The following is a 27515-nucleotide window of genomic DNA, read 5'->3' on the forward strand; positions in this document are numbered from 1 at the left end:
TCTGGTTTGGAGTTCGGAGAAGGGAGAAACCTATATGCAGAGTTTTCCTATAACAACCTGCCCTCACCTAAAGCAGGCAGGGGTATTTGAGAGGGCAATAAACAAAGCAAAACTAGATGTGTACTTTTGCATTCATTATCACAGCAAACCTCCAGGTTAAAATTCACATGGGATTGGCCAGACCTTGCTTACTTTGATTATTTAGTTCAAGGCTGGGAAACATCCAGACCCAGATGAGACTCACAGCTCAGTCCCATGCAGCCGCTGCCAGAGCCCCAAACCAGAGGTTCATGGTGGGAGCTTTTGCTCCGTGCCTCTGACTCCTCCCCCTCCCCCCCCATAATCAAATGTTCACCACAGGAGAGAGCAGGATCTGCTGCCACAGCTTTGGTTCATCCCTCCCCCTTATTCTTGATTTAAATATTCATAAGGACTGGAGAGTGGCACAAGAGCTCCTGCCTCATCCTTGGCTCCTTCCTGCAGCCTCCCACCCAAGAATTAAATGTTCACAGAGAAACAGAGCTGCTGCTTCTTCTGGCTCTGCCCCAGCCACCCAGAATTAAATATCCTGGCAGGAATGAAGAGCACACATCACATCTCTTCCTTTACCTCCCTGGAATAAAACATTCATAGCAGAAGTAGAGCAAGAGCTGCTTCCCCTGACACTTGGGGGTTAAACCCTTGCTCGCTTGAGGGTCCCGGCAAGCACTGCAGAGGCCTTGCCTGCTCCTGCACTTGTGCCTCTCTCCTGACAACCTCCCACCCAGCAACTGGGTTTCCGCTTGGATCTGGGGCAAGTACTGTATGCACCACCTGCTCCTTCTTGTGGGGTTTCTGGGGACAGTGAGACTCCCCAAACCTGGGGTTTCACAGTACCCAGAAAACTAAAGACTGTGCATCCAAAAAATACAAGAATCACTGAAAAACTCACTCACCTAGGATCCACAGTGCTAATAAACCAGAGCTTGTTATGAAGGCAGAACAATGAACCCAAAGGATTTTAAATAAACTGCATTACAAGCAGGGGAAGAAGAAAAGGAATTTCCCAGTAACTCCAACTGGTTTTTAAGTGAAGGTTTTTGCAGAGCTGAATGCTGCTCCTGTCTCAGTCAGGGGTGAGGGTGCTGATAAGATCAGCTCAGACTGTACAACTGGCTGCCCTTCCTTAGCTTTACAAACTCTCCCTATTAACCCAGAGCTCTGTCTCTCTCAGGGACCCTCAGCAACAGCGACCGTCCTCAGCTAAGAGGAGAAGTGAGGGAAAGGGAAAGGGGAAGCAGAAACAAGACAGAGAAAGGGGAGGAAATATAGAGAACAGCAAAGGCAAGGCAGGTGGGCAGAGAGGAAAGAGCAAAGGAGAAAAGATAGGAAAAGTGGAGGGGGAGAACAGGAGATAAGGAAGGGAGATATGGCGAGGGGAGAGCAGAGGGAGCATTGGAAGGAGGGGTGGGAGAAATTGTTAAAATATTCAGTTCCAGGTGGAGTTGAGTTCTGCGCTGCATTAGTTCTCCCCTTTCTCCTCTCTCTTGTAGATCATTTCCATGTTTGGTGATTGCTCCTTCCCTTTCTCCTCTCGCTTGTAGTTCATTTCCATGTTTGGTGATTGCTCCTTCCCCTTTCTCCTCTCGCTTGTAGTTCAGTTCCAGGTGGAGTTGAGTCTGCGCTGCATTAATCCTCCCCTTTCTCCTCTCGCTTGGGGTTTACTTCCAGAAGCTTCAGGTCCTTTGGTCTCATAATATCCAGAGTCCCAATCAGCAGAAATGCTCCCTGCTTGCTGCCATCCTTTGCATTAACAGACACCCTGGCAGCTTTGCCTTTTATTATGTCACCTCCTGTCATCATAACATCACAAGAGGGGGGGAGAGACCATGTGAGTCTGATGGGGAGGGGAGGGGAGAGGAGCAACTGAATTCAGATCAGTAGAAATTAATTAAAATAATCTGAATATAATAAAGAGGAAAGATGCCCCATTCCTGCATCACCGGCCTGCAACCTGAACTGCGCCCCTCCCTCGTAGTCTCCAGCTCTGTCTGTATGGAACTTGAGCTCCTCCCCTCTCATTCTCCACTCTGCAGCTCTGCCCCTCTCTCTCTCACGCTGTGCTCTCCAGCTCTGCCCTCTCTCTCACGCTGTGCTCTCCAGCTCTGCCCCTCTCTCTCTCATGCTGTGCTCTCCAGCTCTGCCCCTCTCTCTCTCATGCTGTGCTCTCCAGCTCTGCCCCTCTCTCTCTCATGCTGTGCTCTCCAGCTCTGCCCCTCTCTCTCACGCTGTGCTCTCCAGCTCTGCCCCCCCTCTCTCTCTCACGCTGTGCTCTCCAGCTCTGCCCCTCTCTCTCTCTCACGCTGTGCTCTCCAGCTCTGCCCCCCTCTCTCTCTCTCGTGCTGTGCTCTCCAGCTCTGCCCCCCTCTCTCTCTTGTGCTGTGCTCTCCAGCTCTGCCCTCTCTCTCTCACGCTGTGCTCTCCAGCTCTGCCCCCCTCTCTCTCTCACGCTGTGCTCTCCAGCTCTGCCCCTCTCTCTCTCTCACGCTGTGCTCTCCAGCTCTGCCCCCTTCTTCTCTCTAGTGCTGTGCTTCCTCCAGCTCTGCCCCCCTCTCTCTCTCTCGTGCTGTGCTCTCCAGCTCTGCCCCCTGCTCTCTCTAATGGCTGTGCTCTCCCCGCTCTGCCCCCTCTCTCTCTCACGCTGTGCTCTCCAGCTCTGCCCCCTCTCTCTCTCTCACGTCTGTGCTCTCTGCCAGCTCTGCCCCCCTGTCCTCTTCATGCTGTGCTCTCCAGCCTCTGGCTCCTCTCTCTCTCTCCGTATCTCCAACCTTCTGCACCTCTCTCTCTCCCTGTCAATGTATTCCGCTTTTCACCCTTTTCTTCTGTCAGAATTTCCCAATCCAGCTCTGCTAGGGGCCCCCACACTCCCATAATTGTGTGGCTGTAGCAAGGGCCACAAAATTCAGCCTTGCCAAGGAACCAAAAACATTGATGGCAGTCAAACAGCGCATTTACCCTCACCTGCCCACCCCAGAAGAGAAACATTGATGGTAGTGGATGGTGCATTAACCCTCTCTTACCCACCTGCCTGCCCGCCTGCTCCCAAAGAGACATATTGATGACAGTGGACAGCGCAATCTCCCCGCTCCCCTCCCCTGGATCTCCTCACTCACTGGCTTGTATCGGACAAACAGGAGGAGGAGGAGGATGAAGGCCCTGCAGATCCTCTAGTACAACCTCCCTTCTCCCCCGCTGAGATCTGAATGGTGCAGTTTGATCCTCGAGGTTCAAAGCAGGATGCTCTGACGTGGTAAGGGAGGAGGGAGGATGTATCAGGAACGCTGCAGAGTCACTGTCCTCTTCCTCTTCCTGGTTTGCCAATAGTACCCTCTGAGTGAGGGGGTCCATGGGCATGGGGAGCTCTTGTAGAGGGTTAACCTGAGATTGTGGGCTGGAGGGAAGAGAACAAACTGACTGGGGATTGGAGAGGAGGGGAAGTGAGTGAACCAGGGGAAATGGGGGAGTGAACCAGGGGAAACGGGGAGTGAATCAGGGTAAGTGAAGGGTTTGTGGGGTGGAGGGAAGGAGGGAGTGTATCAAGGTGAGTGAGGAGTTTGGGAGGAGTGAATAAACCATGGAGAATGAGGGGTTCACAGGGGGAGGGAGCCAGGGTGAGTGAGGGGTTTGGGAGGGGAAAATAATTTGAGTGACTAAGGAGCTTATGGGGGGAAGAGCCAGGGTGAGTGAGGGGATCAGAGGGGGGGAAGAAGTAAAAGAGGGGAGTGAGGGGTGAAAAGGGCTTTGGAAGGGGGATCAGGTGGGAAGAGCAAGTGAAAGTGAGGAGTGAAAGGGGCTTTGGAAGAGGGATAAGGAAAAGAGAGGATGGGGGTGTGATTCTGCTACCAGACATCTTAATTACGCACTTCCTACACTTCACATTATTTCCCGAATCCTGGATTGGTTTTACTGCTGATCCTCTCTGTACTGCATTTTTTCTCTCTTTTCCTCTCTGAGCTCAGCCTCTCCCTGACCTGTAACTCCAGGTCTGCACAGCCCAGGCTCTCTGCTCACAGCACAATGCAGTGATGGTGTCAGCGAGAGGAAAGCAGAAATCTGATCTTGTTAGCAGGACCTGAACTTTCTCATTAATCGTGGTGCAGTCAAACATTAACCTGAGGGGGGATCTTAGTTACCTGATGGTTCTGGATGCTGGTGCTAATCAGTCTACAGCACTCCTAGATGTACGCAGCTCTCCAGCCCATCTCAGTCCTGTAATTTGCTGTCAGACTAAAGAAAAAATCTCTGCAATAGTGAAGACTCGCTGGCCTGGAGGATTGTTTTACTTCCAAAATATTTTATAATATCCTATAAATAAAGCTTCCAGAGCTTCTCCACATCCCTGCATCATACGGATTTATTCTCTTGTGAGTGTCTCTCTCTTGGCAATCGCCCACCCACCAACCGGATTTCCACTTACCTATGGGCAAATCTGCTCACTTTGAGCCTCACACCAGGACCACTTGTTCTAAACCTGACGTGGCCAACGTTTCACGCACCAAGCGTCGTGGAATCAGAATTTACCACAGAGCCTCAGCAAAGGGGGTACCAATGAGTGCCCCCATCCCTTTCAGTCTCTCTCAATCCTCCCACCCTGTGCCTTCCAGTCTCTCTCTCTCATATCCTGTTCCCACCCATCCTTCTCTCAATTCCCCACCTTGTCCCTACCAGGCTCCCTCTAAATCCCCCCATCCTATCCCCACAAGTCTCTCTATCAGTTATCCAGAAGATTCTCTCAATTTTTCCAACTTGTCCTCAGAGACCCTCACTGCAGCCCCAGCACAGCACCTCCAACCTCCACAATAATTATGATGGGGGCTCAGCCCTCACCCATTCTCTCTTTTCTTCCTCTAAATTGACCCCCCCCCCTCCTTCCCCTCCAGTTCTCTCTTTGTCTCTCTCTCTCCCCTACTCCCTCCTCCATCACCTGTGCTGGATCTCACTTATAACCCTCCCTATACCCCTCCAATACTCACCCCTTCCTGCCCCTTCCCAATCACAACCTCTGACTCTCTCTCAATCCTCCACCCCATCATACCTCTGAGTCTCATTCTGTCCCTTCCCCACCATCACTACTTCTGCTTCTGTTACCTTCCCTCTTCCCCTTCATTACCCATAACTTTATCACCCATCCTCACTGTCACCCTCCCCGTGTCACTTCTGGTTCTGTTACCTTCCCCCTTCTCCTTCATTACCCCATAACTTTATCACCCATCCTCACTGTCACCCTCCCCGTGTCACTTCTGGTTCTGTTTACCTTCCCTCTTCTCCTTCATTACCCATAACTTTATCACCCATCCTCACTGTCACCCTCCCCGTGTCACTTCTGGTTCTGTTACCTTCCCTCTTCCCCTTCATTACCCATAACTTTATCACCCATCCTCACTGTCACCCTCCCCGTGTCACTTCTGGTTCTGTTACCTTCCCCCTTCTCCTTCATTACCCATAACTTTATCACCCATCCTCACTGTCACCCTCCCCGTGTCACTTCTGGTTCTGTTACCTTCCCCCTTCTCCTTCATTACCCATAACTTTATCACCCCATCCTCACTGTCACCCTCCCCGTTGTCACTTCTGGTTCTGTTACCTTCCCTCTTCCCCTTCATTACCCATAACGTTATCACCCATCCTCACTGTCGCCCCCCCCCGTGTCACTTCTGGTTCTGTTACCTTCCCTCTTCCCCTTCATTACCCATAACTTTATCACCCATCCTCACTGTCACCCTCCCCGTGTCACTTCTGGTTCTGTTACCTTCCCCTTCTCCCTTCATTACCCATAACTTTATCACCCATCCTCACTGTCGCCCTCCCCGTGTCACTTCTGGTTCTGTTACCTTCCCCCTTCCCCTTCATTACCCATAACTTTATCACCCATCCTCACTGTCGCCCTCCCCGTGTCACTTCTGGTTCTGTTACCTTCCCTCTTCCCCTTCATTACCCATAACTTTATCACCCATCCTCACTGTCGCCCCTTCTGGTTCTGTTACCTTCCCTCTCCCCTTCATTACCCATAACTTTATCACCCATCCTCACTGTCACCCTCCCCGTGTCACTTCTGGTTCTGTTACCTTCCCTCTTCCCCATCATTACCCATAACTTTATCATCCATCCTCACTGTCACCCTCCCCGTGTCACTTCTGGTTCTGTTACCTTCCCTCTTCCCCTTCATTACCCATAACTTTATCACCCATCCTCACTGTCACCCTCCCCGTGTCACTTCTGGTTCTGTTACCTTCCCTCTTCCCCTTCATTACCCATAACTTTATCACCCATTCTCTCTGTCACCCTCCCCGTGTCACTTCTGGTTCTGTCAATGTCCGTACCCCAGTCCTAAGGGGGTTGATAGAGGAGACCTTCAGGGGCATCATAGAGCAGTCAAACCTCCACACAATTAGCCCCTATGCTACCTGATCTTTATCTTTTAGCTCCTGAGTCTCCTGCAGTTTGTGGAGTGGAATTTCTAGCAGGCCCCGGGTGAGAGAATGTAAATTTCTAGTAGGAGTGAACATTTTCAGTAATGCATTAGCCCAGGGAAAGGAGTGGAGCTGAAGAAGATTGTGCACCATGACAGCAATCTTAAACTTCACCCGCCATTGAACTGGAAGCCAATGTAACTTAGCCAAAACAGGTGTAACATGCTTGCAAATGTGTGTACCAGTAATAAGACGAGTTGTAGCATTTTGAAGATGTTGAAGGACTTTTAGCATGTAGGCAGGAAGACCCAAATAGCTCATATTACAGTAATCCTGGAGGGGCATAATTAAAGCCTGGACAAATGAGCAAAAACAGCTGAACTGAGGAGTGGTTTAAGCCCACGCAGAACCCTCAGTTTTAAAATCCAGATGTAATGGTGTTTTTTATCTGCTGCTCTAAAGAGAAAGGTCACCTGGAAAGAGAGCTTCACCTTAATAAGCCAGGAGGCGATACTGGAGCTAGGACCTGCCCTCAAGGTGATGCATTATTATCCCCTCACACTGAGGATACATCCCCAGGAGGAACGGGTTAGGACGGTCGCTGTAGCTGATGATTTGATCATTAGGAATGGAGATAGCTGGGTGACTGATGGACATGGGGTAACTTGCCTGCTTGGTGCGAAGGTGGTGGATCTCGCTATTGGATCCAACTTTTGAAAATGATTAGGGGAGCTGAAATCAACACAAATTACGCACTTCTCATCCCAAGAATCAAAAAAAACAACAGAGTGGGTTGTGAATATGACTGATCAGCCTGCATGTAACTGTCCAGAAAGGAGCAGGTAATGTAGATATGGGACAGGCTCATATGGTCAAAACAAAAGCCAGGGAAGCACTGAAAGTCCCTCAATTAATAATTTTCTGAATCCCAGCTCATCCTCACCAGTTTCCTCCCTCCTGCTCCATCCCCTCCACATCACAGTCTCTTCCCCCATCCTCCTCTCTCACTATCTGTTGTGCACGTGGACCCTTGGGCCGGTGTGTATGGAAGATTCACTGAAGGGAAGCCTGCAGTGATGCACGTAACCGGGAGGTGGTACGGAGCCAGGAGACCAGACTGGACCTTCACCTATACCAGCCCATGTTCCCTGCAGCTTGAGCCCTTGGGTGCCGGGGTCAGCAGGACTTAGGCGAGGGTCTCCTGGCAAAGAGAAATCCAAAAGGACAGTCCAAGTTGAGGCAGCTTGAAGACTGGAGTGGTCAGAGACGAGCCAGGGGTCTAGGCAGGCAGCTGAGGTGTGAGGCGAGATGGCAGGCCAGTAGTCAGGGCAGGCAGAAGACAGACGAAACCAGAAGACAAACCAGGAATCAGGATGGGCAGCAGACGAAGAATACCAGAAGCCAAGCCGAGGTCAAAACCAGAGGATCAAGCAAACAGGAACTGGAACATGAAAGCAGGAGCGGAGCTGGAACAGGCAGGAGGGCAGGAAGACAGGAACGGAGCTGAGGCAAGAGGGCAGGAAGACAGGAACAGAGCTGGAACAGGCAGGCAGGAACACAGGAACGGAGCTGGAACAGGCAGGAGGCAGGAACAGGAACGGAACAGGCAGGAGAGCAGGAACACAGGAATGGAGCTGGAACAGGCAAGAGGACAGGAACGGAGCTGGAACAGGCAGGCAGGAACACAGGAACGGAGCTGGAACAGGCAGGAGAGCAGGAACACAGGAATGGAGCTGGAACAGGCAAGAGGACAGGAACACAGGAACGGAGCTGGAACAGGCAGGAGGGCAGGAACGGAGATGGAACAGGCAGGAGAGCAGGAACACAGGAATGGAGCTGGAACAGGCAGGAGGACAGGAATGGAGCTGGAACAGGCAAGCAGGCAGGAACACAGGAACGGAGCTGGAACAGGCAGGCAGGCAGGACCACAGGAACGGAGCTGGAACAGGAAGGCAGGAACACAGGAACGGAGCTGGAACAGGCAGGAGGGCAGGAACACAGGAACGGAGCTGGAACAGGCAGGAGGGCAGGAACGGAGATGGAAAAGTTAGGCAGGAATACAGGAACAGCAGGATCAGCAACCAGCTACTCGATGAGTCGACCTGTTGCCAAGGCAAGGCATGAAGGACTACGGGACTACCCCAACTTCCCTCGTGGAGAAGATGCCGCAGGAAGGCCCCAACACGGCCCGGGGCGAAACAGAGCAGGTCGTGGTGAGGAACGCAAGCCTGGAGGTAAGGGGGTCACATAGCCCCTCAGTGACAGCATGCACACACACCCCCTCCCTGGGAGTGATAGAGACACATCAGAGGACAGCAGGGACAGCAGCAAGGGATGCTGGGATAGCCTCTGCAGCAGTGACAAGCTCCCCCAGCCCCTCAGTGACCACATGCACCCCCCCCCCTCCTCCCTGGGAGTGAGAGAGACACATCAGAGCACAGCAGGCTGTATGAGAGAGGGTCCTGGAGAGAAAGCAGTGTTGCTTACCTGTAACAGGTGTTCTATCAGGACAGCAGGATGTTAGTCCTCACATATGGGTGACATCATCAGGATGGAGCCCAATCACGGAACACTTTTGTCAAAGTTTCTGGAACTTTGACTGTAACCTACTGGGCATGCCCAGCAATGCACTGACTCTGCATGCAGCAGGGGTCCCCCTTCAGTCTCGTCTTACAGTAAAAAGTACATGTGAAAAATAAAATAAGAAAACGTAAACGAACCCAACTCCGCGGGGTTACAGGTAATCAACTCTGCTTTCTCACAGGACAAGCAGGATGGTAGTCCTCACATATGGGTGAGTACCGAGCTGAGGATGCCCGAGCAAAGCACCAAATGCATTCAAAGACGTGCAACAGGCACAACAACAGGGGTGGAAATTTGGTTCCTGTGGGCCAGCCTGTGGGCTGTGAAAGTATGGAGAGAACTCCAGGTGGCAGCCTTACAAATATCAGCAAGCGGCACCGAATGGAGGTGCGCTACTGATGTCTCCATGGCCCTGACAGTGTGTGCTTTTACACGGTCTTGCAGCGGAATGCCTGCTTGTTGGTAGCAAAAAGAAATACAGTCCCCTAACCAGGAGGAGAGGGCCTGCTTTCCCACAGGATTTCCCAATTTGATGGTATCGAAAGAAACAAACAATTGAGTGGATTTCCTGTGGGTCGACGTGCGGTCTAGATAGAAGGCGAGGGCACGTTTGCAGTCCAAAGAATGCAGAGCCTGTTCTCCTGGGTTTGCATGGGGCCTGGGAAAAAAGGTAGGTAGGATAATAGATTGGTTAATATGAAATTCCGACACTACCTTCGGTAAAAATTTAGGGTGAGTGCGGAGCACTACCCTGTCGTGCAGAATTTTAGTGTACGGCGGACAGGTGACTAATGCCTGCAATTCACTAACTCTGCGAGCTGACGTGATAGAGAGAAGGAAAACTACTTTCCAAGTGAGATAACGGAGATCACAGGAGTGGAGAGGCTCAAACAGAGGTTCCATGAGCCGCCCCAAAATCACGTTGAGGTCCCAAGCAGGGGCCGGAGGGCGCAGTGGAGGTTTTAAGTGGAGCAAGCCTCTCATAACTAAGGGTTGTGTCAAAATAGGAAAATCCCCAACGCCTTTATGAAACGCGGCTACCACGCTGACATGCACCATGATAGAGGAAGTTTTCAGGCCTGACTCCGACAGGTGCCAGAGATTGTCCAGAAACTTCGCCGTGGAACAGGTGAAGGGGTCTATGGACATTGAAGCGCACCAGGCTTCTGTGAGGAATTGGATCGGATGATCCAAGAGGCCATCGGAAAAGCACTGAAGAGCTTCCAGCCGGTGCCGGTGCTCTTCTTAGGACCTTCATACTTGTAGAAAGAAATGAGACAAAAGACTTCCCAAAGTCCCTACCTTTTCCTCAGCTGGTCTGGAAATATAATTAGCTGGCTTCCTTTCTGTGACATCAAGCATCTGCACACTTCCTGTCTGTAACCCTATTTGCTTGCTTTTTGTAATTAGGAGATGTGAAGTAGAGTATCTTATCTATTAGTACCTATCTGGTGTGTAGTCTATAAAGAATCCCATTGCCTTAGATCAAATCAATAAAAAATAATTACCTGAAACATCTATTATTATATTAATTTATCTCTCCCTGAACTTTACTTTTAAGTATTATGATTTACAAATGACTAACAATTCATTTAAATTATTTCCTGTCGACCAGTGTCAAGTCATTCTGTGTAATCCCACTTCCTAATTAGTGGGTTAGTCTATATAGTAAGAATGGAAGGTGGGGTAGGTGGGAGTTAGATGTAAGAACAAGAAAACGCCTCCATACCCATCAGGTAATTTATAAGAACCAGTGTGTGGCGAGATTGTACATTCCTAGGGCTGAAGGCGGTCTGAGCCTTATAGAAGTAGATTACACATACAGAGATACCATCATAAGCCTCCAAGCAGAGTTAACAGCATCCATAACCCCCATAGCCAAAACTGGTCTCCATCCTTAAGCTTGGACTAGCATTCTGGTGAGCAGAATGAGTGAGGATCCACCACCACACTTGGAGAAAGAAGGAACAGGATTTGCAAAACAAGAAAAAAAATTTTTTTTAAGAACCAGACCAACAAAAAAGGAAAAAGGAATTGGCAAAAGCACAAATACAGTGGCATCACAACTCTAATACAATTGTAAAGAATGAATTTTGTTGTGATCACCTGGGACCTTCCTATTCCAACCGAAATAAAGAATAAAGAAAACCAGACATCGTAGTAAAGGATAAAAAAAATCCCAAATAAACAAACCCCAAGAACAGCATTCTTAATAGAAGTGCTGGTTCTAAACTAATTTATTTTAAACATTGTTTTCAAACAATACAATGTGTGGAATTGCCTAATTATAAAGCACACAAGAGTTCACATGCGACAATACAATTATTACAGTGCCTAGGAACCCCACTGTTCTTGCCCCCTAGAAATCCCCCTACACATCATCATTACCTCCCTTCCCTCCACTTCCAATAGATCCCCCAGATCACCTGATATTTCGCTCTTTGATTTTGGAAAGAGAGGGTCAGCTTTTCTGTAAGTGCAATGTCTAATAACTTGACTTCCCAAAGAGTAATATTGGGGAATCCTTTCCATTGATGAGATACTGTAAGATGTGCCGCATGTAACATTAACCCCAACAGCTGTCTGCGTCCCCTCATCTCCCATCGAGTAGACAGAAATAGTGCAGGGTCCACCCGCAATGTCTGACCACAAATCACTGAAATAATCTCCCCCACCCGGATCCACATGTGATAAAAGGTCCCCAAAGAACCACAGTCCCTCCAACAGGTGTCCCTAACATTACTAAAGATAGCTTAAAAAGCTGGGGTACGATATATTCTATTCAATAGTTTATATTGCATCTCTTGTAACAACATGTGATACGACGTGAGGCTCTGCATATAGACTTCCATTCTTTGCTCTCCAATGTCGAATTTAGATCCTCATTCCATAGCCTAATAGGGTTAGGAGTGGTTGTCTTTGCACTTAGGGTGGCCTGAAAGGTTTTGTACAAAACAGCTATAAAATGAGAAGGAGGTTTCCTACAACTTAATAAACCCTCTATCCGCTCAGCGTCCTCGATTTCCGGCACGTCTCGTGCTATAGCGGAGATATCTTTCCGTATACAAAAATATAAACATCGGGTCAAAGGGGGAATACCAAAATCCTCCCTCAGTTCTGTAAAAATTTTAATTCGACCATCAGCCAAAAACCTCAATCCCACCGATGCCCAAATGTGAATATCAGGGGAGAATTCTAAACTAATTTTATGTACAACCTATGGAAAGAGAAGATCCTTTAGTAGCAAATGATGCAATCACAGACCAAGAAAACCTGATTAAAAGATACAGAAAGGGTTCTAACTGTATTGGTCATCACTGGTCTGATTAAAAATAACTTATAGTCCGACCTGTTGTGAGCCCTTGGGCTGGGGCATGGTTGATGCAGCCTAATAGGTGAACCTACTAGGTCCATGCCAACAGCAGATTGGGTTGCCCTTACTGCAGCTGGAGCTGTATCAGCCCCATTCCCTGTGGGTTGATCCTTTGTGTTCCAGGTGCCAGCAGGGCTTAGGCAAGTGTCACTTAAGGAGCGGTCAGAGAGAATCCAGTTACAGGCAATAGTCAGGGCAGGCAATGAACTGATGATATTCAGGTCCAGGCCAAAGGTCAGGGCAGGCAGCAATCCAGGAATAAAGTCAGAATCCAAGGCTGAGGTGAGAACCATAGAATCAGGCCAAGGCAAGGCAAGACAGCAAGAAATCAAGACACACACAGTAACAACAAGGCACAGGGAACAGCAACATACACTGCAAGGGAGGAGGACCTATTGCTGAGGTGCTGGCTAGTTGCAATGGACTTCCTTATTTATTCATGCAGGATGTGATGTCATTAACCAGTGCCACAGGAAGTCCATACTGGAGAACCTATAAAGGAATTCCAGGGCTACAAGAAGTTAGCCATGTTCTTTGGATGCAGCATGATGCTGGAGTTGCTTCAGATCAGAGGTGGGGGTGGTACATTGGCTATACACGTTGGGGCAGATTTTATAAATCTGCGCACACGCGTACTTTTGTTCGCGCACCAGGCGCGAACAAGAGTATGTGGGAATTTAATAGATACGCGCGTAGCCGTGCTTATCCATTAAAATCCAGGGTCGGCGCGCAGCCTGCCTCCGTTGCCTCCGAGGCCGCTCCGAAATCGGAGTGGCCTCGGAGGGAACTTTCCTTCCACCCCCGGCACCTTCCCTTCCCTTCCCCTACCTAACCCACCCCCCCCCCCCCCCCGGCCCTATCTAAACCCCCCCTACCTTTGCTGCCGCGCTCCATGTCCCGGTCCGGGGGATGGTCCGGAGGCCGCGGCCATGCCCCCAGAACGCCCCCGGGCTGAAACCACGCCCGCGGCGCCGCCCCCGAAACACCGCGTCACTCGCGACACGCCCCCGAAACGCCACGTCACTCCCGGCACGCTCCCGACACGCCCCCCGACACGCCCCTCCATGCAAACCCCGGGACTTACGCGCGTCCCGGGGCTTGCTCGTGCCGCCGAGCCTATGCAAAACAGGCTCGGCGCGCGCAGGGGGGGTTTGGGGTAGGTTTTCGGGGGGTACCCCTTTCAAAATCTACCCCATTACATCCGCTTTGAAGTGCAAAAACTGGAATATAAATCTAAAATGAATAAATACAATCCTATGAACTTCAGAAGAAGGCAGTCCTTGCTACAATGCAAGTATTAAGAAGAGCATTAGCAGCAAACCTGAGATATTGAGATCATATCCAACAGGCCATGGCTTAAATATGAGATTCACTCTTGCCATGGTATGCGTAAAGCTAATCCATTTGGAGACATTACCCCATGAGAGAGGCCATTCCTATTCACTGACTGAGGAAAAAGGTTTTCTTAGAGAACAAATCTCATGAGATACCAAAGAATGCTCATGGGAGGTCTTTCCAAGACCATGATGCATTAAACCTATGCATGGAAACCTTGGAGGTATTTAAATGTCTCTATCATATTTCCTCTATCTCACCTTTCCTCTATATAACACCCCCTTGACCTCACGGGGTGTTCCTGGGTCAGGGACCGATCTGGCAGGGGCCCCCCCAGGGCAGACGCCATAGGTCCTCACATTCTAGGCGCCTGGTGCCTCCACCTGGGGAAGAAGGGGTCAATGGGTAGGATTCCCCACCCTTCACCCCAGGAAAACAAATGGGACTGTGAAGAAGGCTGGCAGTATGTGCAAATATATAAGGGTTCATTAGACTATATAAGTATATACATTTCTACATGACTATGTACATCGCTAATAGGATGTCAAACAGCTCACTTATCTACTCATGGTTAAGTCTCAGGGCACACAACTTTATACATTTCTACAAGGGAGCAATCCTTTTTCAAACTACAAATGTTAAACAAACTAAATCCCCTGTTATTTTCATCAGATTTTGGTTCAGTCACACAAGAATTAATTTTAACAACCTTAGATTACTGCAATTCTTTATACTTAGGGCTACCCACATCTACCATCCATCCCTTGCAACTTGTCCAAAACGCTACAGCTCGGATTCTGTTTAACTTACCCCGTAGAGGACACATCACACCTGTCCTGCAGCAGCTTCATTGGTTACCGGTATCTTATCGCATCACCTACAAAATTCTTACAATCATCCATAATCTACTATACAGCTCTAACTCAGTCTGACTTTGCTCCCTACTAAGAACATACAAACCTACCAGACAGCTTCGTTCCATGGATAAATTCATTCTAGAAGTACCATCTGTAAAAATCGCAAGTTTGGCATTGACTCGCAAGCGGGCTTTCTCCGTCGCAGGTCCAATTTTGTGGAACTCTATCCCTGAACAAATTCTCCTAACTGCAAATACCAAAGAATTTAAGAAATCTCTGAAAACCTACCTTTGTACCGCCGCTTATAATATACATTAATCACTAAAATCTATTTCCAATAGGAACTTGTTCACTATACTAGTCTCAAATATCTATACATATATATATGGTTGCATACGATGTACTGTAAATGTGATGTATTTTTTATGATTGCTTGGTTTGTCTTTTATTTATGAATGTTTTATTGTAAGCTGCTTAGATGGTCAGGCTACTGTCCTATTTGCGGTATATAAAAACTTTTAAATAAATAAATAAATAAAGTTAATATTTGGCAATTTGGGGTTGTTGGCCCCCCTCAGTATACCCCCCTATAGAATAGAAGGGAATATTGAGCTCCCACTTAATCAAGTGTTATTATTATCCTCCCCTTTTTATCCCAAGTCTCACCCATGTGAAAAGATGCAACTGGGTTGGTGAGTACTGTTGGCCTGGGGGGGGGAGGGGGTCCATTGTATCTAAACCGCTGCCATCTCCTCAGTGCCACTTCCCCTCTGCTGAAAGGTCCGTGCCAACACTGGGGGTCCATGCCCTCCTGGGGACGTGACTCCACCTCCCGATCTGTTGCTGGGTCCACACCCTCCTGCATATCAGTACCCCAAACAGTAGAAGTCAGGGCCCTCTTGGTTGTTGTCTGAATCCAATTCCCCTTTCCCCTGCTGTCGAAGTGGGGAGCAATGTTGCACTTACATTATATGCATCAAGGCTTATTGGTTAAGGTTAGTAATCTCCATGCCTTCTGCTAAGGGTAGTAATTGCTGTACTAGAAAGTTACCCCATGCGCAATTTCTTCACTTCCTTTAGGGCTTATCCATAGAAGCAGTCCTGTGCTATTTCTCTTATGCCTGCATATCTATATGCATATCTATATGCATATCTATATCACAGAACACTCCTCGCCAGACTTAAAGAAATTGGTCTTCAAGACACCACAATCAAATGGTTCAAATCCTACCTCTCAAACAGATCCTACATCGTCAAGACAAACTCATCCGAATCCTCTCAAGTGCCCCTCACACATGGGGTCCCACAGGGTTCTTCCCTTTCCTCAACCCTCTTTAACATTTACCTTCTCCCACTATGCAAATACCTTTCAGATGCAAACCTCACCTACTTCGTCTATGCAGACGACATACAAATACTTCTCCCCATAAACAAGTCCATCCAACTCACCATGGAAAAATGGAACAACCTCAGCTCAAATCTGTCCCAATTACTATCCCAACTATCACTATGCCTCAACCAAGCCCAAAACAGAAATCCTTCACATCCACGATGACCGTCCCTCTTATCCCCTCAAGTGCACCCCCTCCAACCACCCAGGAACCTCAATCAACACGGGAGTGCCACAGATCTCACAAATCTCACTCACTCCATCCACAAGAAACCTAGGAGTAACAATTGACAGCCAACTCAACTTTCAACGACACATCTCCAATACAATTAAGGATGGATTCTTCAAACTCCAAACCCTGAAAAAACTTAAACCCCTTCTCCAAGCGCACGACTTCCGAACAGTCCTTCAATCAATTATCCTCTCAAAACTCGACTACTGCAACTCCCTTCTCATCGGCCTACCAGAAATCCACATCAGACCCCTCCAAGTTCTACAAATGCCGCCGCCAGCCAGAATCATCACCAACAACAAAAAATCCTCCCACATCACACCCACCCTCAAAGAACTCCACTGGCTACCCATCACACAAAGAATCCATTACAAAACACTCACCCTCATGCACAAAAAATACACAACAACAAAATGAACTGGCTAAACAACGCAATACATCCACACCCCACACAAAGAACCTCAGATCCACCAACACTGGCCTCCTAGCCATCCCCAATCTCAAATCTGCACACCTCAACGCAACCCGCAAACGAGCCATAACAATAGCGGGACCCCACCCTATGGAACACCCCACCTGTCTCAGAAATGAACCATCACTGCAAACCTTCAAAAAACACCTAAAAACATGGCTGTTTTTAAAAGCCTTCCCACCCGACCCTTAACCTGCCCGAACGCAACCCACCTCATCCCATACTCAAGTCTTCTCACCCCCCTGAATCCCTCACTCCGCTACTTCCTCCCACCCCACCTTCCCCCCTCCCTTCCCTCATCCCCCCCACCTCTATTCCTAAATTACCTAACCAACAAGTCCCTAATCCTAAATTTATTTTATCAACAACACATTCATGTACATATGTTATTTTCTATAACCTTTTGTTATATCCTATAACCTTTTGTTCCATGTACCACTGTTATAATATGTTATAATTGTTTTTTTCTTTTGGTTACCATGTTATAATGTAAAATAGGGCGGACTACGCCCTATTCTCTTGGTTATCTGGAAACCGATGTGATATCTCGATTGAATGTCGGTATATAAAAGAAATAAATAATAAATAAATAATAATAATAATATGCCAGACCATGGAAGTGGAGGCCCTGAGTTGTCATCTGAATCCAGTTCATCTTTCCGCCCCCCCCCCCCCCCCCGCCGTCTTAGCGGGGAGCAATTTTGCAGTTGTATTGAAAGCAATCAGAGCATATTGGTTAAGGGTAGTAATGTCCAAGCCTTTTGCTAAGTGTAGTAACCGCTGTACCAACACGTTACCTTCTGCATGCTTTTCTCTTTTCTGTCCTGTCTGTAGCCTTAGAGATCCACAGTATCTATCCCTTGCCCCTTTGAAATTTGTGGCTGTTTCTGTCTTCACCATTCCTCTAGAAGGGAATTCCGGGCATCCATCACCCTCTCCATGAAGAAATATTTCCTGTTTGATCTGAGTTTCATTTGCAAGGGAAAAGTTCAAAGTTCATACAACATAAAAAGGTCTGTATCATATCTCCCCTGCACCGCCTCTCTTACAGGACATATCTATATATATCTTCAGATCGTTCAGCCTCTCCTCGTAGGTCTTCTAAAACAGACCCCACACCATTTTGGTTGCCCTTCTCTGGACCACCTCCATCCTGTCTCTATCCTTTTTGAACACAGTACTGTAGGTGAGGCCTCCCCAAGGACCTGTACAAGGGCGTTATCATCTCCTTTTTCTTACTGGTTATTCCTCTCTCTATGCAGCCCTGCATTCTTCTGGCTTTAGCTATCTCTTGTACTTTCCTGCCCCATTCTAGCCAGATGAGGTCTCACTCTAATGCACTTTTCTGCTTCCAGATATGTTCTGCAAGTTGGGAGCCTGATGGAAATTATAGAGCTGTGAGAAAGTCCCTAGATTTGTAACTAAATGTCCAAAAGGAACTAAATTAAACCCTAGTCTCATTCACAGTTCTAAAATCTCCATTTGGTTTAAAAAGTCACCAGATCTAGCTACAAAATCTCTAAATTGGCAATACTGAATCAGCCTCTGCCCTCATAGTAAAGTTTCCCCGCCTCCTGTGTGATGTCATCTTTGTGAGCCCTCAGAATACCACTACACCTCGTCTGTGATGTCATCAGCATGTGTCCAAACTGTAAAGTGCCCTCCTCAGTGATGTCATCATTCTGTGCCCTCAGTGAAAGCACTGGGTAGGATGTGGGGGGCACAGCTGTTCTGTAAGTTTGATAGGTTTGAGATTCAGATTCAGGAAAAGAGAGAGGAAGATTCCCTCCCCTCCACAGCTGTGCAGCTCTGATGCTTTGAGATTCAGATTCAGGAAACGAGAGACTTCCTCCCCTGCCAGGCTCTGCAGCTCTGAGTCTGACACCCCCTCCCCACATACAGCAAGAGGCAAACACTCGGCTCTTCCGCAGCCCGAGAAAGAGTCCCCAATTCATTTCTAATCCTGAAGGCAGCAAAATCAGGGAGGAAAATGCCTGCAGGCGCTTCTGCTCAGGTAGGAGATTGCCCCCAACTTCCTGCTTTACTTGCTGCTGCTATCAGCCTCCTGTGCCCCCATCAGTTCAGCCAAAACCATGTGGCTTTGGTTATTGTACATCACTGCCAGAATTAGCTGGTAGATTCAAGCAGGAGGTACTGGTGACAATAAGGATGAGCTGCAGAATTGTTCGGCCTTTTTTAGTGTTCTGACATATCAGCTCTATGTTTAGCCTGCGCTGCCTTCAGCGCTTTAGTCAAATTCAAGATATCTGCATTGCAGATTTCTTTTAATCCGAGTGACATAAGCCATTGTATGCGCGTGCATTACTGCTTTACCTGCTTCACTCACCAAGGGGCCGACATAATACAGTGCACTTAGCATGGCAATAAGGGGATTAGCGCCTCTACAACGCACATCCAACGCGGAGTGAAACTAATAGTGCTCATCACATGTGAATGCATGTAAATGAGGCTATTAGCTATTCACTCCCAATGCAAAAAAAAAGTGCGTCTAGGATGCACATTTTACCGATCAGAAATTAATTTCCACCCGGAGCAGGCGTTAATTGCTGAGCGCTCCTAAAACTAGTATAGAAAAGCAGAAAAAACTGCTCAGTTGACAAGCCTCTGGTTTCTGAACCCCTAGCACATCCATGGGTTAGGTAAACAGATGCTGATAAATTCAGCATCCATTTTCCAGACCTGACTGCCTGCATTGTAAGGAGTGAATAAATCAATATTAAAATGTCAGGCACTTAATATTAATTTATTCACTCCTCTTATTGCCCATCGGTCCATTTCACTGACATGTGACAGTGAAGGAATCAATGGGCAATAAGTGAAGGAGTGAACAAATTAATATTAAGTGCCAAACACTTTAATATTGATTTATACATTCCTTAGATGCCGGTAGTCAGGTTCGGAGAATGCCGCCGAATTTATCAGCATCCGTTTTCCTAACCTGTGCATGTGCGCTGGTTAGGAAAACGGATGCTGGTAAATTCAGCGCCCATTTCTTTACCGGCGGAAAGCCCCCGACAGTGTACCTCTCGGGTGCATGCTGTCAAGAAGGCGCTAGGGGTGCGCAATCGCCCCTAGCGCCTCCTCAACAGCGCGAACCCTAATTTAAATATTGCACCGCGCTGCCAGGAGAGGTGCCTGGGGATATGTTAAGAAAGCGGGCGCTGAACACTCACGGGTAGATTTTCAAAGGGGTACGCGCGTAGGAAAACCTACCACAAACCCCCTCTGCGCGTGCCGAGCCTATTTTGCATAGGCTCGGCGGCACGCGCAAATCCCGGGGCTTGCATGGAGGGGCGTGTCGGGGGCGTGCCGGCAGTGACGCGGCGTTTTGGGGGTGTGTTGCGTGTGATGCGGCGTTTCGGGGGCGGCGTAACTTTGCCGACAAAGGTGGGGGGGATTTAGATAGGGCCGGGGGGGTGGGTTAGGTAGGGGAAGGGAAGGGGAAGGTGCGGGGGGGGGGGGGGTAGAAGGAAAGTTCCCTCCGAGGCCGCTCCGACTACGCGCGTATCTATTAAAATCCCGCGTACTCTTGTTCGCGCCTGGTGCACGAACAAAAGTACGCGATCGCGCTAATTTATAAAATCCGGCCCTCAGCGTCTGCTTTCAGCGAAACTTTTTTGCATCGGTCCCCATCATTGTGGAAAGTGAGGAGTGGCGTTAGTATATATATAAATATTCAGCCCATGGCGTTAGTATATATATATATATATTCAGCCCATGGCGTTAGTATATATATATATTCAGCCTGTGGCGTTAGTATATATATATATATATTCAGCCCGTGGCGCTAGTATATATATATATATATATATATATATTCAGCCCCTGGCGTCAGTATATATATAAATATTCAGCCCGTGGCGTTAGTATATATATATAAATATTCAGCCCATGGCGTTAGTATATATATATATATATTCAGCCCGTGGCGTTAGTATATATATATATATGTATATTCAGCCCTTGGCATTAGTATATATATAAATATGCAGCCCATGGCGTTAGTATATATATATATATATATATATACAGCCTGTGGCGTTAGTATATATATATATATTCAGCCCCTGGCGTTTGTATATATATATTCAGCCCATGGCGTTAGTATATATATCACCTTATAAATGGCCCGTGACCGACGGCCCGCAAATGCGCAAGGACGTCGGTCAGAGCCGTGCATGGCCGAAAAAAAAAAATTGCGGTGGGGCCGGCAGGAGCGGGAGGAGAAGCAGCGGCGCCCGCGCATGCGCAGCGGTGCCACCCACTACTTCTCCTCCCCCCGATCTGCCGGCAGATCTCAGGGGGGGGGGGGGTGTGCACTCCCACGCCCCCCCCCCCGAGATCTGCCGGCAGGAGCGGGAGGAGAAGTAGCGGCACCGCGCGCGGCAGTGACCCCCCCCCCCCGAGATCTGCCGGCAGGAGCGGGAGGACCGTCGCGAGTACGGCGTCGGAAGGAATGGAGGCGGGTGCAAGGGAGGGACTGAGTGGGAGGGAGGGAGGGAGAGGGGGACTGAGTGAGAGGAGAGGGAGGTGGAGAGGAGTGGGTGGGGAGGGGGGTGGTGAAGAGTAGAGGAGGGAGAGAGAATGAGGGGGAGATGAGAGACAGAGGGATGTAGCCCGTTTTAACGGGCTTAACGGCCTTGTATATATATTCAGCCCGTGGCGTTAGTATATATATTTATTTATTTTTATTTTTAATTTTTATATACCGAAGTTCTTGTAGGGACTACAAATCACTCCGGTTTTACATTAAACGATAAACTGCCCAACAGAGAGAGGGGCTTTACATAGAACCGTAGAACAGATGGAACGATATAACTGGCTTTACATAGAACCGTAGAACAGATGGAACAATATAACTGTATGTCAATTTAACATAGTAATAAATAAATATTATAGTTTAACATAGTAATAAATAAATATTATATATACAGTTTAACTATTTAACGTAGAGATAGTGACATATTAGCGCTGCAAAATAGATGCAATAAAATGTGATGAACTTTTGGACTCGAAAATTGTTGTACAGTTGCAGGGTCCTGATAGTAGGACTTGGTGCGGTGTCCATAATTTGGGATACCTAATATTTAGGATGTCTTTCTGTCTGAGTAGAATTAAGAGTCTGGGAAGGCTTGTTGGAAAAGCCAGGTCTTCAGTCTTTTTTGAATTCTTGATGACTGGGTTCAAGTCTTAGATCTGGGGGGAGCGAGTTCCACTGGTGGGGGCCTGCTGAAGATAGTGCTTGTTTGCTCAATGATGATTTTATTTGTGGGGCATGCAGTGTTCCTTTGTATGCGCTTCTAATAGGTCTAGAAGATGTGTGCGGTTGGAGTTGAGAGCTTAACATAATAGGAGCTAGTTTGTATGTCGCTTTGTGGACGATTGTGAGTACCTTATAGAGTATCCTGTGTTTAATAGGAAGCCAATGTAGGTTACGAAGGATTGGGGTGATATGATCTTTTTTTGTTAGAGCTTGTGAGAATTCTAGCAGCTGAATTCTGTACCATCTGTAATGGTTTGATGGTGTTGCTGGGTAGACCTAGCAGAAGGAGTTGCAATAGTCGAGCTTAGATAATATTGATGGATTGGCAGTACTAGCCTGAAGTCGGAGAAGTAAAGGAGGGGTTTAAGTTTTTGAGGACTTGCAGTTTGTAAAAGCAGTCCTTTGTGGTAGTGTTTACAAACTTTTTTAGGTTTAGGTGGTTGTCTAGCCAGGCTCCAAGGTCTCTGACATCAGGTGAGAACATGCTATTTGTGTTTGGTGGAGAGAGGCTAGAAGATATTGTAAGGGGATCCTGGGAGACAATGAGCATTTCGGTTTTATTGCCATTCAATACTAAGTTGAGGCTTGAGAGTAAGTCTTTAATAGGCTGTAGGCATTCGTTCCAGTATGTGATGGTTTTTTGAAGGGATTCTGTAATCGGGAGAAGGATTTGTATGTCGTCTGCATAGAGGTAATGGGTGAGCTTGAGATTTGAGAGTAGGTGGCAGAGAGGGAGGAGGTAGATATTCAAGAGGGTGGGTGAAAGTGAGGATCCTTGCGGGACTCCTTGCTCTGTAAGGATTGGATGCGATTCTTTGTTGTTTATCCTGACTTTGTAGAATCTGTTGCTTAAGAAGGAATGAAACATCTGAGAGCTGTGCCTTTGATCCCTATATGGCTAGTTGGTCCTATAATATAGTGTGTTTTACCGTGTCAAACGCAGCAGAAAGATCAAGAAGAACAAGCAGGTAAGATTGTTTTTTTCTCCAGGTTAACGAGGATGGTGTCAGTGAGAGATAGTAAGAGAGATTCGGTGTTTAGGTGTTTCGGAAGCCATATTGAGCTGGGATAGAATGTTATGATCTTCCAGATATTCTGACAGTTGCTTGTTGACAATTTTTTCCATCAGTTTGGCGATGAGTGGTAAGTTTGCGATAGGTCGGAAGTTAGCTGGGTCTGATGGAGAGGCGTTTGGTTTCTTTAGTAGTGGTTTGAGGATTGCCAATTTTAACTGGTTAGGCACTAAACCTTGAGAAAGGGATGTGTTGATAATTTCTGCAATTGGTTTTGAGATGGTGTTTGGTATGGCGATGAGGAGATTTGTTGGTAATGGGTCTGATGGGTGGGAGGATGGTTTAAGTTTCTTGAGTGTATTTTCAATCTCCAGTGAAGAAGTGAGCTCGAATGAATCCAGGCTTGTGTTTTGTTGAGGCAAGGCTATGAGATGGTGTGTTAGGGTGAGGCTGTTGGTTGTGATTGAATGGGTAAGGTTGGTGATTTTTGTCTTGAAGTAGTTGGCTAGTTCGTTTGCTTTGTTGAGAGCTTGGTGGTCTGGGATGGTGGGAGGAGATGGTTTGGTTAAAGAGGAGACGTAAGAGAAAAGAGCCTTTGAGTCGAAAATGAAGTTGTGGATTTTTTTTGCGTAGAATTCTTTCTTTGTTCTAAGGATAGTATTCCTGTAAGTGTTGAGGAGGGATTTGTAGATGGCATGTGTCGAAGTGGTTGGGTTTTTTCTCCAGCTTTGTTCTTTTTTCTAAGAGATTGCTTAAGGGATTTAAGTTCTGGGGTAAACCAGGGTTTTCTATTGTCTAATGTGGGTTGTATTGTTTTGGTTGAAGTTGGGCAGATTTGATCTGCAATTTTATTGTTAATCTTGATCCATGAGGTGGTTGCAGTTGTTGCGTCTGTGAGGTCTAGTTGATTTAATGCTTCGGACATCTTTTCACTGAGTAAGTCTGGAGAGCATGGTTTCCTGAAGTGGATGGTGGATTTGGTAGTGATTTGCGGTGGTGGGTTGTTGATCCTAAGGGTTGTGTATATATATATATATATATATATATATATATATATATATATACTGAATATTTATATATATATAAATATTCAGCCCCTGGCGTTAGTATATATATATATATATTCAGCCCGTGGCGTTAGTATATATATAAATATTCAGCCCCTGGCGTTAGTATATATATATATATATATATATATATATATATTCAGCCCGTGGCGTTAGTATATAATATTCAGCCCATGGCGTTAGTATATATATATATATATATTCAGCCCGTGGCGTTAGTATATATAAATATTCAGCCCGTGGCGTTAGTATATATATATATATATTCAGCCCGTGGCGTTAGTTATATATATATATATATAATATATAGTCAGGCCCATGGCGTTTAGTAATATATTATATATATTATTACAGCCCTTTGGCGTTAGTATATATATATATAATATTCATCCATGTCGTTGCATATATATAGATTATATATATTAATGCCCTGTGGGCTGTAGTCATCATGTACAATATCAGCCCGTGGCGTTAGTAGTATATATATCTATATATTCAGCCCCATGGCGTTAGTATATATATATATAATATATAATATATTCCAGCCCATGGCAGTAGTAATAATAGTAATTATATAATATTTCAGCCCGTGGCGTTTGTATATATATATATATATATTCAGCCTGTGGTGTTAGTATATATATATATATTCAGCCCATTTGTCTTTTAGATATAGATGAAAAAATCATCATGGATTAATTCTGAGCTCATCTCCCAAGTCTAACCCAAATGAAATAGGGGCATGATCAGAGGCTGAAATATTTCTAGTGAGGACTCCTGAACCCTTGGGAACAGCTTCTAGAGATTAAAAAATAATCCAGCCTCGAATAAAGTAAAATCTTGCTCCCCAGGGTTCCTCCAGATGTCTATTAGCCCCGATTCCCTACAGAGAACATTGACTCTTTTACTCTCGTCTCCCTTTATGGTTCTTTTACAGATTTACAATCACTCCTCATATCTGGCACTATGTTAAGCTTACTGAGGAATTTAGATAGGTTAAGACCATCTAGTTATGGTTATCTTGGATCTATGTATCAGAGTCAGCTACAGAAAGTGGAGAGCTAGTGTGAACATAAGAATTGCCATACTGGGTCAGACCAAGGGTCCATCAAGCCCAGTATCCTGTTTCCAACAGTGGCCAATCCAAGTCACAAGCACCCAAACATTAGATAGATCACAAGCTACTATTGCTTATTAATTACTGTAATAGCAGTTTATGGATTTTAATCTCTAGGAACTAATCCAAACCTTTTTTAAACTCAGTAACACTAACTGCTGAAACCACATCCCCTGGCAATGAATTCCAGAGCTTAACTATGTGCTGAGTGAAAACGAATTTTCTTCAATTTGTTTCATAGGAGCCACTTGCTAACTTCATGGAGCGCTCCCTGGTCCTGCGAGTAAATAACTGATTTACATTAACTTGTTCAAATCCTTTCATGATTTTGGAGAAATTATAGCTAAGCTAAGCAATAAGTTCTTTACTGCATTTGGTAATGACACAATACTTAGATTAATAAATAGAAGTGCAGCCAGAGTGATCCATATCATTTAACTGGACAAACAACATTTCTTCACTTTTATATATCTCCCTTTGCCTACCTTCACTCATTCTCTCATTCTCTCCTACACTCCAACCAAGCATACAGACAGTCATTTTCCCCCATGTGCTCCAAGGGACCACTCCCCCCAGACTCTTCTCTTCTCTCTGGGGTGTGCCCAAACCATCTCCTTGTATTAAAATATTTTGATTGTGTGATAAACAGTACATTTGTTACTTATTCAAAGCTTGCTGTATGAACTCAAAACCGTAGCCTAACAGATTAAGACTTAGCATCTTCTTTCCCATCAGTGGGATCCCATTCGGATGAAATCCAAAAATAGCCAAGAAACATCAGGTTTCCATCCACAACCTCTTTATTATCCCTGACACCTTCTGAGGCATGCATGTGACATCAGATTATTTAGAGCTCAAAAACAAGTGAAGGTCATGAAAAGGTTAATGAGATAGTGACTCTCCAGTGTCCACTCTGGAACATAAACTCATGGGCAGCCATATCTGCGGGGTATCAGCAAGAACTAAACTCATGGATGCAAACACCGCCTTGTATGAACTTCTAAACTGCGGTCCACTTTGGCTACTGTATCCTTAGAATAAAATTCTCCCATTATTCAGAGATCCCCTAGGCATTAGGACCTTTGCTGCCATTCGAGTAGGCACAAAAAGGAAACTTGGCAAGGCAGAGGACACGTGCAGTGATGGATTATTTTTGACGATACAGAAGTGAGGATAACATAGAGGGAAGCAGATGCCTGGGAGGGGGATGCAAAGGAGAGAGGTAATAAAATATATTCACACAAACACATGCACACATTTATGATTCACCATGAACTTTTGTACCTTTGCACAAGGGATGAGAGGAAATTATGCATATATTGGAAATAAATGATAAAAATAATCGAGGGATGCAAGGGTGAGAGTAAATGTGTACTTGACAGGACACAGGGGAATATGTAACCTGGCACCAGGAGGTAAGGGTCGATCACACGCAAGGCATTGCAAGAAACCTGTATACAAAGGAGTGCAGAAAACCCGGGAACTGGGAGAAGGCTCGCGTCCTTGCTGAGGTGTGCAACTACGTTATTACGTGCACTCCTTACCTTCCCTCCCGGCTAAACACAGGAAAAGAATTGACTGAGATATTGCTTTTGTGCTTTTAACTGAGCACAAGATTATTATAATACAAATGATGCTTATAAAAGAAATGATTATTACTAACTTGTAATAACTTCATTTTACTAATAAAAAATATATAATAAACATATTTTATAATCCTGAATCCAAGTCTTCATGTAATATATATATATAAAGGTAAAACAGAAAGGGAGACATTTGGGAGAGGAAGGTTTAGCTTGAGTAAATTGGCAATCTCCTATAAGGAGTGCGGTGTCTCCTGTCTATTTCCAGAGTTATAAATAGTAAATGCAGGGTAAAGTTCAGTCGGGCTAAACATGTTTTACATTCCAACCTACAGACCAAACCCACTGTTTCTTTGGGAGACACATCAGAAAGGTTGACTGTGAGGAACAGAAAGTTTGGGTGCGTTTTCCACTTCCAAGATCTGACTGCAGCAAAGGTGAAATCTTAGCGTTGGGTGCAGGGCGTACCACATCCGTACTGATGGAAGGAGACACCGCACCCGTCTTCCTTCCAAGTCACCGACTTAAAGCTGCAGAATGAACATTTCTATACAAAAGACCTTTGGTTTGTTTGCTTTAATCTTTTTGGGTTGCATTTTACATGCTTAGCATTAGAATCACTCACTAATATCACACGTTATGATAATCATGGTAACATCCATATACACCATAAGCATGAAATAGAAATCCCTCTGAGATATCTTTGGCCTTTCCTAATATTTCTAACTATACCACCCTCAGTTTGGTAGTTTCATAGAAT

At 46.4% G+C, this 27515-nt stretch overlaps 1 protein-coding gene across 15 annotated transcripts in view; it reads left to right on the forward strand.

Moving 5' to 3' along the window:
* Window positions 1-27515, forward strand: part of LOC115085938 (zinc finger protein 566-like) — a 158625-nt gene that overhangs the window by 96121 nt on the left and 34989 nt on the right. Inside the window, exons 1-2 of one of the 15 annotated variants that reach the window (XR_003854996.1) lie at window positions 18386-18705; window positions 27091-27192. The exons of 11 other annotated variants lie outside the window; for them this stretch is intronic. The gene's annotated coding sequence lies outside the window, so the exon portion shown is untranslated. Of the gene's footprint in view, window positions 1-18385; window positions 18706-25779; window positions 26395-27090; window positions 27321-27515 lie in introns of those variants that run through there. 3 more of the 15 variants (XR_003854995.1, XR_003854993.1, XR_003854994.1) reach the window with 3 other exon arrangements.

Source organism: Rhinatrema bivittatum, chromosome 2 (genome assembly GCF_901001135.1).
Source record: "Rhinatrema bivittatum chromosome 2, aRhiBiv1.1, whole genome shotgun sequence".
NCBI classification, from domain to species: domain Eukaryota; kingdom Metazoa; phylum Chordata; class Amphibia; order Gymnophiona; family Rhinatrematidae; genus Rhinatrema; species Rhinatrema bivittatum.